The sequence below is a fragment of the Cherax quadricarinatus genome, chromosome 98 (genome assembly GCF_038502225.1).
Source record: "Cherax quadricarinatus isolate ZL_2023a chromosome 98, ASM3850222v1, whole genome shotgun sequence".
Lineage (NCBI taxonomy): Eukaryota > Metazoa > Arthropoda > Malacostraca > Decapoda > Parastacidae > Cherax > Cherax quadricarinatus.
Window position 1 is genome coordinate 7,066,370 of NC_091389.1, and position 19,020 is coordinate 7,085,389.

Below are 19,020 nucleotides of genomic sequence, written 5' to 3' on the forward strand. Positions count from 1 at the left end.
CAAATGAATATGTTCCCATAAGGAATAACGTAAATTATATTACAATAATACACTTACATGGTTAAGTTGGGAGCAGTTCGAGTAAGTAAGTAAGTTTATTCAGGTATACACAAATACAGTTACATAGAATTATCATACATAGCAGCATATGTGTAGAGAACCTGGGATAACACAAAAAAGTCAGACAGAGTGACTTGGGGCTTTACTGTATATTGATTATAATGTTTTAACCAAGTTCATGATGTTGAGCAAATGCACATATAGTTTTTACATATTTATGATGGGCTGGGATAGGTTAAGGAGATAAGGTGTTCTATATGTGTGAATATTATCCAGATCCTTGTGGATATTGCTCATACCACAAGTTACCTTCACAACACTTGGCTGTGAATCTGGCATAGGTTAAAATCAAAGATTTGCTCATGATACAATGTACAGAGATGAATGACATTGGGTTGTGCATGCAGAATGTCCATGGTTATGCAGAATATTCCCAGTAAACTTTAACTTAAGACTGCGATAGCAGTAATTATTATTTGCTTATACAGTGGACCCCCGCCTTACAATATTAATCCGTTCCTGAGAGCTCATCATAAGCCGAAATTATTGTTAGCCGAATTAATTTTCCCCATAAGAAATAACGGAAATCAAATTAATCCGTTCCTGACACCCCAAAGTATGAAAAAAAAAAAATTTTTTACCACATGAAATATTAATTTTAACCCTTAAACAGTCCAAACAGATCGATGTTCAAATTCGTAGCTACAAAAGTAGATCTACTTTTTTTTACATATTTTCAAATATAACAAAAAAAAATGTAGATAAAAGTTTTTTTACACGTTTTCACATGTAAAACAAAAAAGATCAACATTTTTTTAAATACTTTCAGATGTTGAAAAAACATATATATATGTTTGGACCATTTAAGGGTTAATACACACAAACTGAAGAAGACGTGCACAAATACTACTCTACCAAGAATAGAATACATGACACTTACCTTTATTGAAGATCTGGTGATGATTGATGGGATGGGAGGAGGGGAGAGTGTGTAAGTTGTTATTGTTTAGAAGGGGAATCCCCTTCCATTAGGACTTGAGGTATCAAGTCCTTTTCCGGGGTTACTTCCCTTCTTCTTTTAATGCCACTAGGACCAACTTGAGTCACTGGACCTCTGTCGCACAACAAATCTGTCCATAGAGCTCTGTACCTCCCGTTCCTTTAAGACTTTCCTAAAATGGGCCACAACATTGCAATGCCAAAGCTTGATCAAAAGTTTGTTGGTCCTTATCGAGTAGTTGAACATATCACTGGTAATAAGTATAAGGTGCCCCTTGGCCTGGTGGTAAAAACTCTTGCTGTACACGGTGAGGGTCCAGGTTCGATTCCTGGGTGTTAGTGGATTGGTGTAGGTCACATCCTGGGTGTTAGTGGACTGGTGTGGGTCACATCCTGGGTGTTAGTGGACTGGTGTGGGTCACATTCTGGGTATTAGTGGTCTGGTGTGGGTCACATCCTGGGTGTTAGTGGACTGGTGTGGATCACATCCTGGGTGTTAGTGGACTGGTGTAGATCACATCCTGGGTGTTAGTGGACTGGTGTGGGTCACATCCTGGGTGTTAGTGGACTGGTGTAGATCACATCCTGGATGTTAGTGGACTGGTGTGGGTCACATCCTGGGTATTAGTGGTCTGGTGTGGGTCACATCATGGGTGTTAGTGGACTGGTGTAGATTACATCCTGGGTGTTAGTGGACTGGTGTAGATCACATCCTGGGTGTTAGTGGACTGGTGTGGGTCACATCCTGGATGTTAGTGGACTGGTGTGGGTCACATCCTGGATGTTAGTGGACTGGTGTGGGTCACATCCTGGGTGTTAGTGGACTGGTGTGGGTCACATCCTGGGTGTTAGTGGACTGGTGTGGGTCACATCCTGGGTGTTAGTGGACTAGTGTGGGTCACATCCTGGGTGTTAGTGGACTGGTGTGGGTCACATCCTGGGTGTTAGTGGACTGGTGTGGGTCACATCCTGGGACAAAACTGACATAATTTGCAGGAAATGCTCAGCATAACAAGGTACTTTGTATATAGTAGTATGTCATTGATGTCAACTATGGTCTGTATACCTTGTACATGTATACCTTGTACATGTACTGCTAGAAACGAAAATTATTACTATTATTATTATTATTATTATTATTATTATTTATTTATTTATTTATTTATTTATTTATTTATAATTTGAGCACACTTACAGAGGTACAAAAAAATATAAAGAGCAGCATGCCAAAGCCACTTATACTATGCATAGCATTACGGGCTGGCTTAAAATTAACTTAAGATTAACTAAGCAATGATGAAATCAGTGAAAAACATTAATGTAAACTGATTACTATAATGCACAAGTGAGTATTACAAAGACAGGTCATATGGTTGCATGCATTGTTGTAAATTCAGTAGAATGGAGTATTCTGTTAGGTAGTGTATTTAAAAAATAATAAAGTTAGATTGGGTTTTAGGTTTAACATTTATATGATATAATTGTGAGAAACATTTAAGATATACAATTTATAAGGTTCAGTTATTCAGTATTTATTTGGTTTTGGGTGAGTAAGTGATCTTTGAGAAGAGACTTGAATTTATAAACAGGTAGTGTTTCTTTTATATTTACAGGTAATGAATTCCAGATTTTAGGGCCTTTTATGTGCATTGAGTTTTTGCATAGCGTGAGATGGACACGAGGAATATCAAAGAGTGATCTGTGCCTTGTGTTATGGTCATGTGTTCTGTTGAGGTTGGCAAGGAGATGTTTGAGGGGAGGGTTAATATCAGAGTTGAGTGTTCTATGTATGTAATAGGTGCAGTAATAAGTATGGATGTTTTGTATGGTGAGTAGGTTGAGTGTATTGAATATTGGTGGAGTGTGCTGCCTGTAGTGAGAATTTGTTATCATTCTAACTGCAGCCTTTTGTTGGGTAATTATTATTATTATTATTATTATTATGAGACTAGTGGAATAAAATTCCACATTGTCATTTATTGTTGTTTGCATTATTATTATTAAAGAGTATTGTTTTAATAATTATTAACCCTTAAACTGTCCAAACGTAGATCTATGTCCACGTGCGGGGGGCTCTGAATGTAGATCTACATTTTTTTTTTTTTACATGCTTTCAAATGGGGAAAATGAAGGTCGGAGCGCTATGCACGTGAACGTGGATCTATGTTTGGACAGTTTAAGGGTTAACAGTATTCTAGCAATGTTGTTAGTAGTATTAGTTTTGTTACCATTTATTATTAGTTTATTATTAAGTGTTTTTATGAAAAACATGTGACATGAGGTTATTCTGTTTCATTTGTCGGCATCCTTATCATTCACTTGTCACCTGACAGACCCCAGTTTGAATCCCTGGGACACCTGCAGTTTGTCATTCATGTGTGGGTAAATTATCAGAGAATGGTCACAAACTGGGCCACGGGGGCATTGACCCCCAAAACCCTCTCCAGGTATAGCATCAGTAAGCCTTTAAGTGTAGCAGATCTCTGCAGTTTTCTTAACTGATGTTATATTATCCACGGTTTACATATTTGGGGAAGCACTAAACTTGTAAAAAGTTATATAGCTGTGGTTCTAAGATGAAGAAATTAGTACAAGTTTTGCTGACCGTAAGTGGTTTTTTTTTTTTTTAGCTTGATGATAGATTGATATTTTAAATTGCACATATACAGGTTGTTTCAGTCACAAGAGTCGCAAAGTTACTGTTTACTACAGACATTAGATAAAAACAAGAAAGTTACAACTATGGAAGTACAAGGGGCCTCCTACAGGTTAAAAACCCTGTATAAAATAAACAGTAACAAGAAAGCCTATAAGATTTACAGCATTTTGGGTAAAATGTATAATTACATTTGGAAACAGCATGGGCTTGAATACACGTCGGCAGTCTCCCACTGAGGTAAGGTAACCCAAAAAAGAAACACTCATTAATTATTAAATATCTGCACTACAAGGCTAAGAAATTAAAGAGGGTTAACTAAAAGATAAAAAATCAATATTTTATTTCATTGTAAAGATTACAGTGTGTAATTACAATTTTGGTTTGCTAAGTACAAACTAATCCTAATAAATAATAACTACTTAAATCTGATTAAAACTGATTTATTGTTTTACAGATTACTGCACCCTTTAGTGGATCAAGATGGATGCTCGCCGGAGGAACTTTATAAGGAACCATTGTACTGTAAAGAGGAATATAGGAGAATTAACAATCTATGAGATAAATACCAAGGTTGTTTACAGAGATAAAGACAACAAGATACAAGTGGTGAGCATTGGACCTGCGAATGAGGTACCCATCAAGGCAGTGCTCCTGTTAGGAGAGACAGGTGCTGGCAAAACGCATGCCATCAACACCATGATCAACTATCTACTACATGTCCGCTTTGAAGATGACTTTAGATTCCAGTTGAAAGATTATGTCTCAAGTGATAATCTTCGGCAAATCGACAGTCAGACAGAATATATCACTGCTTATATAATATCACGTCACCTGGGAGTGCCTTTCGACTGTAACTATGCGTTGATAGATTCTCCTGGGTTTGGTGACACCAGAGAAAACCATGAGAGAGCCACTATAGAGAGACTCACTCATTTTCTCACAACTGATTATGGAATAGATTACCTTGATTGTGTTGGTTTAGTAGCAAAGTCAAATCAAAACAGGATATCAAATCATCAGTTGCAAATGCTAAAAGAGTTCACCTCTGTTCTAGGAAGTGATATTGGTGTTATAACACAGCTTCTGGCAACACATGCTTCAGATGGGTTGCCTCTGGTTCTTGATGTGGTTAAAAATGCCAAAGTTCAATTTCAAAATTGGTATGCATTCGACAACTGGCCTTTGTACATTTCAAAAGATGATAATGTCCATCAGGAAGGATATCTTGAGTATAGATGGAGAAAAATGCAAGAAGAGCAGGGCAGATTTTTTAAAGACTTACAAAATGTGCATCAAATAAGCCTCAAGAGAACAAGGGAACTTCTACAGGAAAAACAATCTTTTGAAAAAACAAAATCTACTCTTATGAACAATATAAAGATGAGTGTTGTACTGAAAAATAAAATTGTCTATCTAAATAAAAATCTCAAGAAAAGTACAGAACTGGTAAATAATCTTGAGGAAGTATCATGGGTAAAGTGTACAATACCTAGAGGATATCATGTCCACAACTGTGATATCTGCCAGAAAACTTGTAGAGAAATGTGTGAAAACCCAAAGAATATTGCTGCTGCATTTGCTGGAACTGGTGCTGGGGTTGGCACTGCAACTGTTGCAGGACTTGCAAGTGCAGGAATTGCTGGAGGAGTGGGAGGGGCTGAGGTGGGTGCTTTGGGTGGTCCCGTAGGAGCCATAATTGGTTTATCCATTGGTGCTGGCATAGGTTTAATTTCTGGATTAAGCACTGGACTTGCGATAAGAAAAGCAACAAAAAACTGTCTGGCTCATTCACGTGAGGTTTGTCATAAGAATGGCTGTCGTCATGAACTGAAAGACCACGTAGTTGACACAGAATATGTGTGGAGAATAAAAATTGACCCTAGCAAAATCGACACCTATTTTTTAGTACTGGAGGAAAGTTCACAGCTCAAGAAACAAATTACAGATAATGAAAAGACTTTGAAAGATCTGCAAGAAAAGAGGAATATTCTGGCTGAAGATTTTATGAAACACATTGAGAAAATAAATGAACTGGGCACCGAACAAACAAACCCAGATTTAATAATAAGTGAAATAATCTTGGGTGAGAGAGAGAATTTCCAGCATGTTGAACTCCTGAAGGAGTTTAACAAAAAGTTGTCTGATGACTATACTGCTGGAAAACGAGAGTAATACTAATGATACAGTCTGGAGTGCTGATGAACACTGATAACTACCCTGAACCACAGGTACCTGCACCACCAGCTGGTTGGTGGCTTGGTTCATATACTGAGTGTCCATAGTTTGATCTCTGGCACAGGTGAGAATGTTGGGCATGTTTCCTTACACCTGATGACCCAGTTCACCTAACAGTAAGTAGTTACCTGGGTGATAATTGACTGGTGTGGGTGGCATGCAGGGGGTGGGGTTGTAGTATACCTTAGTTAACCGTTTTGACGTTGCCACTGAAGTTGGTCATCATCTTTTCTGTATCTCCCAGGGGCTCCATCACTGCCCTTCCTTTCTTTCCTCCAAATCTGCCAGAGAGTTTGAGCCCTTAGACTTTCCCTCTAGTGGAGAAGAGTCTTACAATGTGCCTTTTATGCTTCTAGAATTCGAGTTGACTCTCTCGACACTCTCCACTTGCCAATCATTGGCAACTGGGCTGGACAGCATTCATATTTGTATGCTCCAGTATTTGCATCCATCAGCCCTTGCGGTCCTCTTACGTCTCTTTAATCTTATTTGGTCGTGAGGAGTTCTGCCCCAGCTGTGGAAATCTAACCTTGTACTACCTTTTCATAAACCAGGTACTTCAGGACTTGATGCCTCCTGCTATCATCCCATTGCTCTTACCAGTGTGGTTTGCGAAGTGTTGAAACGTCTGGTAAATAGACGTTTGGTATGGTATTTAGAGACATGCAGTAGTCTCTCCACTAGTCAATATGGCTTTCATAAGGGCCGTTCTACAGTTGACCCCCCTTATTCTGTTTAGATACATATGTATGCAATTTCTTTATCAATAATCACTCGGTTATTGCCATCTTTTTTGATCTTGAGAAGGCATATGACACAACTCAGAAATATAACATCTTGACCCAAGCTCACTCCTTAGGCCTCTGAGGCAATCTACCATTTTTCCTTAAGAACTTCTTATCTGAGACCCATTTCCATGTTCATGTTCATGAAGGTGCTATAAATGATCTGGTATTTATTCTTCCATCCAATATCTGGTCATCACTGTCATCACTTTATGTTGATGACTTTGCTATAGCTTGTGCTGGCGCTGACTGTCGCCTCATTGCAGTTTCTCTCCAGCTTGCAATCAACCGTGTTTCCAATTGGGCCACCACCCATGGGTTTAAATTTTCTACTACTAAAACACACCAAATTACTTTCACTAGACGTTTTATCGTCCCTGATAATCCATTGTACCTATATGGTTCGTGTATCCCAGAATGTGATACTGTCAGGTTTCTCAGCCTTCTGTTTGACCGTTGGTTATCCTGGAAACCTCATATTACCTCCTTGAAGGCAACTTTGTCATGGCCAGCTGAACCTCCTTAAAATCCTCGCTCATCTTTCATAGGGGGCTGACTGTAGAACTCTCCTTAGATTGCATTCTGCCCTAATTTTATCAAAAGTAGATTATGGCAACCATATATATTCAGCAGCCTCTCCTGCAACTTCTTCTAGCCTTGATACCATCCATCACCAGGGATTACGTTTACGCCTCATTGCTTTTTGTTCTTCACCTGTTGAGAGCCTCTATGTAGAGGCAAATATTCCATCCTTGTCCGATTGCCCTGATGCTCATTGCCTTCGCGATTATGTTCGCTCTCATGACCTCTGCAATCCTTCCATAAATAGGATAGTCACTGGTATTAGTAGACGTTCTTTATTTGTTTGTTGCCCCTGTTTACTCCATCCTTTTTTTTTCTTCGCCTACATTTACTCTTGTCTTCTTTTCAGTTACCACCTTTCTACGTTCATGTAACATCTCACTTTTCCCTGCCCCCTTGGGAAGTTCTGAGGGTTCATGTCTGTTCTTTCCCACTGCCATGTGCGAAAGCCCAACTGCCTACAGTGGTTTCTCGCTCTCTTTTTCTTAACCACTTCTGATCTCATTCTCATGCCATCGCAGTGTACACCAATGGTTCTAAGTCTTCTCGTGGCATCGGATTTGCAGCAGTGTTTCTGGACAGCATTGTGCAAGGGCATTTGTTATCCTCGGCTACCATTTTTATGGCTGAATTGTATGCCATTCTTGTGGCACTTACCCATATTGCATCTATGCCTGTGTCACCATTTGTGGTCATTTCAGACTCCCTTAGTACTTTACAGGCTACACGAAAATTTGATACACCTCATCCCTTGGTTCTTTGTATCCAACTTTGGTTTCGCCATATCTCTAGCAAGCACAAAGATATTCTTTTGGTTGGGTCCCGGTCATGTTGACGTACAGGGCAATGAGCAGACACACTGCTGTGCAGTCAGCAGTACATGACCTCCCAGTTTCACATAGAGGTGTTCCATTCACAGACTATTTTCCTGTAATTGCTACCCACCTTCACACCTGTTGGCAACAACGTTGGTCTGATCTGCTCCATAGCAAACTACATTCTATTCAACTGAGTATAAGTTTCTGGCTGTCTTGTCATCAATGTCGAGGTTGGGAGACTACACTCTCCGGTCTTTGCATCGGCACACTCATATTACGGGTATCTCATAGAGAGGCACCCTGTTGCACTCTGTGAGAATTGTCAGGTTGCAGTTTCTATTAGCCACATTCTGTTGGACTGTCCACTATCAGCGAGCATGCAGAATTTACCCCCAACATCGTCACTTCTCTACTGCCTTTACTTTACCCTCCCTTCTAATGCCTTTACTTTACCTTCCCTCCTTTAACCCAGACTCTCTCATTGACTTTTTGACAGCAACTGATTTACTACACTCCATGACCTAATAATAATCCCTCTCTCTCTTGCTACCCAATAACCCTGCACCCTTCCCTGCCCTGCTGCGCTGTATGACCCATGTAGGATTAGCGCTTCTTTTTGATTATAATAATTAGGACTGACTTCAGATTAATTAGGCAGTGCTGTAATTTGTGCATATGGTCATGAGGTGAGTTACAATGAGTATACAAGAAAACTGAATAGAGTGGACCCCCGATTAACGATCTTTTTTCATTCCAGAAGTATGTTCAGGTGCCAGTACTGACCGAATTTGTTCCCATAAGGAATATTGTGAAGTAGATTAGTCCATTTCAGACCCCCAAACATACACATACAAACGCACTTACATAAATACACTTACATAATTGGTCGCATTGGGAGCTGATCGTTAAGCGGGGGTCAGCTGTATTCTGTTAGTTTGCACTATATGGTTATGAGGTGAGTTACAATGAGTATACAAGAAAACTGAACATTCTGTTAGTTTGCACTATATGGCTTTGATAAATTAGGTAGAGAATAATTAGTTTTGATACAGTATATAAAAAATATTATTACAGTTGAGAACAATTTAAAACAATGAAGATAAACAATTTTAAGTTTGAAGAAATGACTAAATAGTTGAGCAGTCATAAATTATTTACAAGTTTTTTGAGTAATTGGTAGGTGTTAAGTATAGTATTTGTCTGGTTAATTTTGGGTGATGAGGTGATTTTTAAGTAGCGCCTTAAATTGATATGCAGGCAGCAGGGGCCCTTTAATGTGTTCTGGCAATGAATTCCAGATCTTCTGGCACTTTTAAGGAATAATAATAATAATTAATAATAATAATAATAATAATAATTTCTTTGCGTAGTTTACAATGTGTAATTACAATTTTGATTTGCTAAGTACAAAGAAAGCCACTGTCATGTCTTTATGATTACCTGGAGAGGGTTTTAGGCGTCAACGCCCAAGCAGCTCGGTCTGAGACCAGGCCTCATGGTGGATCAGGGTTTGATTAACCAGGCTGTTACTGTTGGCTGCACGCAAACTGATGTACAAACCACAGCCCGGTTGGTCTCGTACTGACTTTATGTGCCTGTCCAGTGCCTTCTTGAAGACAGCCAGGGGTTTATTGGTAATCCCCCTTATGTATGCTGGGAGGTAGTTGAGCAGTCTTGGGCCCTGGACATTTATTGTATTCTCTCAATGAACTCATGGCATTAACATTTTTGCAGAGGGAGAGATGGACACGAGGGATATCGAAGAGTGATTTATGCCTGTGTATTCTGTTGTAGTTATCAAAGGGGAGTTTGAGAGGAAGGTTAATGTTGGAGTATAATAATGTTTGTACAACGGAGAAAGATGTTTGGTTGTACATGCCAAAAGCCCCTTTATATGCATAACATTTTGGACAAACTTAAGGCTAACTTAAGATTAATAAGGCAATAACAGCAAAGTGTAAATTTAGGAGTTTGCATTGAATACAAGAGAATTAAATATTCTATTAGATCATGCTGTGTGGCTTTAATAAATTTAATGGAGAGGGAGCATGGACACGGGGGTCGTCCCACAGTTACTAAAAACAACAGACATAGCCCCACTCCACAAAGGGGGCAGTAAAGCAACAGCAAAGAACTACAGACCAATAGCACTAACATCCCATATCATAAAAATCTTTGAAAGGGTCCTAAGAAGCAAGATCACCACCCATCTAGAAACCCATCAGTTACACAACCCAGGGCAACATGGGTTTAGAACAGGTCGCTCCTGTCTGTCTCAACTATTGGATCACTACGACAAGGTCCTAAATGCACTAGAAGACAAAAAGAATGCAGATGTAATATATACAGACTTTGCAAAAGCCTTCGACAAGTGTGACCATGGCGTAATAGCGCACAAAATGCGTGCTAAAGGAATAACAGGAAAAGTCGGTCGATGTATCTATAATTTCCTCACTAACAGAACACAGAGAGTAGTCGTCAACAGAGTAAAGTCCGAGGCAGCTACGGTGAAAAGCTCTGTTCCTCAAGGCACAGTACTCGCTCCCATCTTGTTCCTCATCCTCATATCCGACATAGACAAGGATGTCAGCCACATCACCGTGTCTTCCTTTGCAGATGACACCCGAATCTGCATGACAGTGTCTTCCACTGCAGACACTGCAAAGCTCCAGGCGGACATCAACCAAATCTTTCAGTGGGCTGCAGAAAACAATATGAAGTTCAATGATGAGAAATTTCAATTACTCAGATATGGTAAACATGAGGAAATTAAATCTTCATCAGAGTACAAAACAAATTCTGGCCACAAAATAGAGCGAAACACCAATGTCAAAGACCTGGGAGTGATCATGTCGGAGGATCTCGCCTTCAAGGACCATAACATTGTATCAATCGCATCTGCTAGAAAAATGACAGGATGGATAATGAGAACCTTCAAAACTAGGGAGGCCAAGCCCATGATGACACTCTTCAGGTCACTTATTCTATCTAGGCTGGAATATTGCTGCACACTAACAGCACCTTTCAAGGCAGGTGCAATTGCCGACCTAGAAAATGTACAGAGAACTTTCACGGCGCGCATAACGGAGATAAAACACCTCAATTACTGGGAGCGCTTGAGGTTCTAAACCTGTATTCCCTGGAACGCAGGAGGGAGAGATACATGATTATATACACCTGGAAAATCCTAGAGGGACTAGTACCGAACTTGCACACGAAAATCACTCACTACGAAAGCAAAAGACTTGGCAGACGATGCACCATCCCCCCAATGAAAAGCAGGGGTGTCACTAGCACGTTAAGAGACCATACAATAAGTGTCAGGGGCCCGAGACTGTTCAACTGCCTCCCAGCACACATAAGGGGGATTACCAACAGACCCCTGGCAGTCTTCAAGCTGGCACTGGACAAGCACCTAAAGTCAGTTCCGTATCAGCCGGGCTGTGGCTCGTACGTTGGTTTGCGTGCAGCCAGCAGCAACAGCCTGGTTGATCAGGCTCTGATCCACCAGGAGGCCTGGTCACAGACCGGGCCGTGGGGGCGTTGACCCCTGGAACTCTCTCCAGGTAAACTCCAGGTATAATGTTTTACATATGTTCATGACATTTGGAATATGCATGTATAATTTTTACATATTTAGCTGATGCTGGGATATTTTAGGGAGATACGGTGCTTTTTAATGGTAGTTTTGAAAATGCTGGCTGAGTCAGTAGTTCTGGATATTCCCGGCAAAGTTCCAGATTTTGGACCCTTTTATGTACGTTGAATTTTTGAAGAGATTTAGCTGGACACAAGGAATGTCAGAGATTTTTGTGTTTGGTATTATGTCTATGGGTCCTGTTGCAACTATCAAGAAAGTGCTTCAGGTCAGCATTTATATTATAATTTATTGTTCTGTCAATGTAGGATGCACAGCAGTAACCTGGACCTGGAGTTTACCTGGAGAGAGTTCCGGGGGTCAACGCCCCCGCGGCCCGGTCTATGACCAGGCCTCCTGGTGGATCAGAGCCTGATCAACCAGGCTGTTACTGCTGGCTGCACGCAAACCAATGCACGAGCCACAGCCCGGCTGATCAGGAACCGACTTTAGGTGCTTGTCCAGTGAATGTTTTATATAGTGAGTAGATTTAGGTCTCTGAAGTGTGGGAGGATATGTTGTCTAGCATTGGATTGTGTGATCATTCACACTACTGCTTTTTGTTGAGTTATCATTGGCTTTAGGTGAGTTGGTGTTGTCGAACTCCCGGCACAAACAGCATAGTTGATGTACTGGTAGATCGGTAAATAGTATAGTTTAAGTAGTGAGGTTTGTGGTACATAGTAAGGTATCTTTGAGAGGATGCCAACTATTTTTGATACTTTTTTTGTGTGTTGAATTTCAAGTTTGCTGTCAAAGTGCAAACCCCAAAATTTTCCCTCGCTATGTTTAGCAATGAGGATGTTAAGCAAAATGTTTAGTTGGTCCTCACTTGCTCTGCTCCCAAACATAATACCTGGAGTTTACCTGGAGGTTTTGTCAGTTAAGTCTAAGTTTATTAACGGTCATCCAGGTCACTATTTTTATGAACTCTTCATTAACAATAGTGTTGAGTGAGGTAAGATTAGAGTGGGAGATGACAAAAGTCATGTCGTCAGCAAAGAGAATAAGTCTTAAGTTGTTACAATACATTTGGAAGGTTGTTGATGCATAAAGGAAAAGTAGGGGGCCAAGAACGCTTGTGGTACACCAGTGTCAAGAGGTCTTGATAAATTAGACACATGTGCAACTCTTGGGTATCTTTTTTGAGGAAACGTTTTGCCACACAGTGGCTTCATCAGTCCATACAACGGAGAATCTTGAAGAACAGGAGGAGAATGAGGTAATCAGTCCCTCATCCTTGAGTCGATGTGGTCAGTCCATCAATCTTGAATAGAATACGGCATATGAGCTGAGAAGCAGCTTATAAACCGTAGGCAGGAGAGGTGCAGCAGTTGTAGGCGGTGTCACATTTGCCCTACGGTTTATAAGCGGCTTCTCCACACATATGCCGTATTCTATTCAAGATTGATGGACTGACCACATCGACTCAAGGCTGAGGGACTGATTACCTCATTCTCCTCCTATTCTTCAAGATTCTCCGTTGTATGGACTGATGAAGCCACTGTGTGGCGAAACGTTTCCTCCAAAAAGATATCCAAGAGTTGCACATGTGTCTAATTTATCAACGTGTCGGTTCTCTGAACCATTCATCTACAAGTCAAGAGGTCTTGTTGAGGAGGTTGTGCCCTTAATAGAGATGTATTGCTGTCTTGTAAAGTGAGACTTGATATATGCAAGTTCATATATCAATTATATAGTTTATGGAGTAGGATACTGTGGTCTACTGGATCTAAAGCTTTATTCTTAAGGTCAATAAAGAGGCCAAGTGGATATTCATTTTTCTCTAGTGCTGTGTATAGCAGGTCTAAGATTTTTATAATTGCATCATATATGTTTATATTTCTAATGAAGCCAAACTGGCTGGGTTTGAGGATGCTTTGTAATATTATGAAGGAGTATAATCTCTTGTACATATATGAGTTTCTTGAAGATTTTGGATAGTAAAGGCATGTTTGATATTGGCCTATAGTTGTTTACATCTGCTGGGTCACCAGTTTTGTCTGTTGGTGTAACTTTGGTATTTTGAGTGCTGCTGGGAAAGTGCTGGCTTCTAATGATTTGTTAAAGAGTAATGTAATGGTGGGTGAAAGGACATGAGCCACTCATTTGTACAATAGTGGTGGGACATGAGCTAGGCTATGTGTACACTAGCCTATGTGTATACTCTGGGCTATGAGTACACTCTAGGCTACATGAACACTATAAGCTGCATGTACACTATGTTATGTGTACACTAGGCCATGTGTACACTCTAGGCTGCATGAACACTATAAGCTGCATGTACACTAGGCCATGTGTACACTAGGCTACATGTACACTAGGCCATGTGTACACTAGGCTACATGTACACTAGGCCATGTGTACACTAGGCTACATGTACACTAGGCCATGTGTACACTAGGCTACATGTACACTAGGCTACGTGTACACTAGGCCATGTGTACACTCTAGGCTGCATGAACACTATAAGCTGCATGTACACTAGGCCATGTGTACACTAGGCTACATGTACACTAGGCTACATGTACACTAGGCTACATGTACACTAGGCCATGTGTACACTAGGTTACATGTACACTAGGCCATGTGTACACTCTAGGCTACTTCACCGTTGACAAAGCTACATTCAGCTGAAGTATCCTAGTACAGGAGACACATTTCACAATTACAGACAGTGTGGTGTCCTGCACTAGTCTTAATTTCCTACCATTATTCATAACTTCTAGAGCTCTGTTTTGTTGCAAAAAAGGCCTCTGCAAGCCATTTGCAAAATATATTAACTGCAATAAAACAATTTACATGCGCTTCTGCAACTTTGCAACCTGCATAGAGTGTAGTAATAGCATAGAGTGTAGTAATAGCATGAGGGTTGTAAAAGCTGTAATTGTGTTTACCTGGAGAGAGTTCCAGGGGTCAACGCCCCCGTGTTGTGTGTATATAAATTATATATATGTATATGTTGTGCTGAATGGGTAAAATTGGTCAGTTATCAAGACCTCATTAAACATTAAGTCCTTTCTAAAAAAAATTCTTATACGTTTCAAGATATATTTTTTAATTCATGTTAATGTAAAAATTAATGATTTTGTACCAAAAGACCCTTAGAAAACTTACCTGACCTTATTATAAAGAAACAATTTAATTTAGCCTAATCCAACTAAATATATTTTAGATAAATTTACAATAATTTAATAATAAACAAACACATTGAAATATATTTTTTTCTTTAGGTTCAGAATTATTTTTGCGTAATTATTGCATACACAAATTTTTGCTTGCCTTATTCGGCAAGAAGACTTGCTATTTAAACCAAAATAGCAAGTTTTACCTATTCAGCACCATATATACATACATATATATATATATATATATATATATATATATATATATATATATATATATATATATATATATATATATATATATATATATATATATATATATATATATATGTCGTGCCGAATATGTAAAACTGGTCAATTAGCAAGAACTCATTTAAAATTAAGTTCTTTCAATAATTTTCTCTTATACGTTTGAAGATATATTTTTTATCATTAATGTTAATGTAAAAATTTTTAATTTTGCACCAAAAGAATCTTAGAAAACTTACCTAACCTTATTATAGCAAGATCAATTTATTTTAGCCTAACCCAACTAAATATATTTTAAATAAGTTTACAGTAATTTAATACTAAACAAACACAGTGAAATATATTTTTTTCGTTAGGTTCAGAATGATTTTGGCGAAATTATTGCATACACAAATTTTCGTTTGTCCTATATGGCAAGATGAACATTGCTATTTAAGCCAAGATCGCAAGTTCTGCCTATTCGGCACGACATATATATATATATATATATATATATATATATATATATATATATATATATATATATATATATATATATATATATATATATATATATATATATATATATATATATATATATATATATATATATATATATATATATTTTATTTTCCTACTCATGTTTGTAAAAAAAAAAAATAAAATATACATGTCTTTTATTATCATTTGTGTCTATTATTTGTGTAGGAGATGGCTGGAGAGGCAGCGGCTCAGTTGGTGGCGGTCTTGACTTGCACACGGGTGTACCAGGGTTCGATCCCCGGCACGGGTAGAAATGTTGGGCATGTTACCTTACACTTGCTGTCACTGTTCACCTAGCAGTAAGTAGGTACCTGGGTGTTAGTTACTTTACACTTGCTGTCACTGTTCACCTAGCACCTCTTCAAGGGGGGATCCTTGGCATGGTGAAGAGGCTCTTGGTCTGAGGAATTAGACCTGTCGGTCTCCTTCCTCAGACCGAACCTAATTACCCTCCCCTTCCCTATCCCATCCTCCCCTTTTTCCTTTCCTCCTCCTCCTCCCCACCCCTCCCTTTTGCCCTTCCTCTTTTTGGCCTTTGGGTTTTTTCCCACAGGCGTGCTAGTTCCTAGGTAGGGGAAAGGGTACGGAGGTCCATCCCATTCCGTTGAGGTTCTTGGCGGTGGCCTACGTGGAATCTGGATCGCCTGGGGATGTCCCAATTCCTCTCCGGTATCCCAGAGGGTGGCTTTGGGTGTCTTTTGGGCGGCGAGCATATCTCTGGAAGCCACCTTTCAGATTCCGGGGGTGGTGGCCAAAGAAGGTATACTTTCTGGCGGATATCCGGCTGCCCTCTCTTTTGGCCACCGAGGTAGCTCAGCAGATGTGATGTTGCTATCCCAGATTGCTGGTTTACTGGCATGAAGGGTAGGGTATGGCATGGGTTCCATGCTGCATCTGTGCTAGTAGCGGTGCTGAGGTCCTCTTGGGCGCAGAGGGAGATTTCTGGCCCTTTCATTCCTCCTAGGAACTATCCCTCCCCGGTCCCCCTTTTTTTATTTTTATTTTATTTTCTTCTTTCTTTTATTTCTTAAAAAGAAAAAGAAAGAAGTAACCTAACCATGGAGTCCCAAATCCATGACCTCGCTACCCCCAGGCCCCCTTGTTGTTACCGCACCCTGTTCTGACCTCGCCTCGGCCACTCTTTGGACACCTAAGGCCCCTGTACCTCTTGCTGGTGCTGTTTCGTCACCTGCTTCAGGTGCCGGGGTTTCGACTGACTCCTTCGATTTGTCTGACCTCCGCTCTCCTTTGACTATACTTCCGGCCTCTCCCTCTACGGTGCGGCAATTTTTGAATTGCCAGTCCCACGCCAGACCAACTCTGGTCCCACTTCTAAATGCCAACGACAATCTCCTGATGTTGTTACTTTGTTACCTTCCCATTCTACTCGGAAAAGACTGACACGTCATGCGCTCCCTCTCCACACTCAGTTTCGGACCACACAATGGACTAAATTCTTTACTTTAAGACTGACTTCTTCTACTGGTTATCTTTCCGACCATAGTATTGACAAAGCGCTCCTATGCCACGTTGGTAGAGATATTTCCTTTCATGCTCTTAAGAGTTGTATGCACATCATCACAGTCCAGAATTCTACCCAAGCTCATGATCTTTCTCTTTCACATATCGATACTATTCCTTTCACTATCGAAAAACATCATTCCCTCAATTCTTGTAGTGGTACTGTTATTCTGTCCCAACAGAATTTCCAGATGTGGCAATGACATTCTCGAACAGCTGGAACTCTAAGATCTCCCAATTCTCAAGGTAGACGCTTATGTTCTTCCTGCCCACAGGCAAAGACGATACCCTTGCAATATGGCTCTAACTTTTGACAGCAGTGAACTCCCATCCTCTGTTTATGTAGCAGGACAAACGTTACAAGTTCGGAAGGTGATCCCTACACCGCAACAGTGTAGGAATTGCTGGCGATTTGGCCATCCAGCAAAATAATGCAGATCTATAGCCGAATGCCCAGTCTGTGGTGCCCATGACCATTCTAATACATCTTGCAGTTGAACTCCATCTTGCCTTAATTGTCATGAGGCTCACCCTTCGTACTCTCGCTGTTGCCAGGTCTACTTAAACGAGTGGGAAATTCGTTGCCTCAAAGAGGCATAAGGTCTCCCTTATGCTATGGCAGTTTCTCATCTCCGCCTCCAAGGGAGACTACCCCGTGTTTCTTATTCTTGTGTTTCAAAATGCCCCCCCACTTCTGGGGTCCCATCTTCTGCAGCCTCCTCTGCGGTTGCCAGTCCCATAGTCACTCCTGTATCTAATTCTTTTGCTGTCCTGGGCTCAGACGTCCCTACTTCAACACCTCAGTCTGTCCTCACTTCTTCGTGTTCTTCCTCACAAACCCTGGTATCGACAAGACCTCGTACGACACCTCCCAATCGTCCCTCTACTTCTCAGAGGCCCAGAAAATCTCCTTTAACCCCTCCTTCCCTTCATCCACCTCCACATTTTACCTTCTCATACGACGTCTCTGAACTCCGAAACACTTGAAGCAATCTCTGAATATATTGCAGAGACCAAACCATCAATGGACACTGATCCACCCTCTGTTCCTTCTCTTTCCTCTTCTCCATCTGCACAACTCCTTTCTTCACTGTGCACCGTTCCTTCGCTGCTTGAACGTTTTCCTTTACCACCGCATGTGGACTTTTCTAACCCCTCTAGTCCGTAGGTACCCTTACCTGGGGATTTCAGGTATCTTTATCGTTGCCAATCATGGCCTATATACAGTGGAATATACGTGGCCTCGGGTAATCAGGGTGAGCTTCAGATGTTGCTCTCCCAGTTTTTCCTTGTTGGTGTTTACTTACAGGAACCAAAATTACACTCTGCTATTATCTATCCCATCTCAGGCTATAATTTATTGTATTCTTCAGGTCCTTTTCCTGATGGGACCTTTAATGAAAGTGCCCTTCTTCTACGCACTGATATTCCGTACCATCAGCTATTTGTTTGTACTTCGCTGCATTACACAGCAGCCTGTATCCACTTGCATAGGTGATATACACTGTTCTTTGTATCTCTCCTTCTCGGGCATTATCTATCCCAGATATTGCCTTTCTTGTTTCGTCATTACCGCCACCACTTCTGTTACTTGGCGATTTTAATGCCCATCATTTCCTCTGGGGAGAGGGTCTCACTGTGATTCCCGTGGCATTCAGTTAGAGGCTTTTCTTACTACCCACCCCCTCCATGTTTTAAATACAAGTACTCACACCCATTTTGATCCTCGGACTCATTCTCTTGCATCGATCTTTCAGTCTGCTCTTCCTCTGCCACATTAGACTTCACCTGGTCTGTTCTCCCGGATTTACATGACAGCGATCATTTC

General features: G+C 40.5%; 1 protein-coding gene across 3 annotated transcripts in view; it reads left to right on the forward strand.

The window, feature by feature from the left end:
* Positions 1-19,020, forward strand: part of Adi1 (acireductone dioxygenase 1) — a 60,667-nt gene that overhangs the window by 14,529 nt on the left and 27,118 nt on the right. For 2 of the 3 annotated variants that reach the window (XR_008409131.2, XR_008409130.2), the window contains one exon: positions 4,173-5,946. The exons of the other annotated variant lie outside the window; for it this stretch is intronic. The gene's annotated coding sequence lies outside the window, so the exon portion shown is untranslated. The remainder of the gene's footprint in view (positions 1-4,172; positions 5,947-19,020) is intronic. 3 annotated transcript variants of the gene reach the window in all.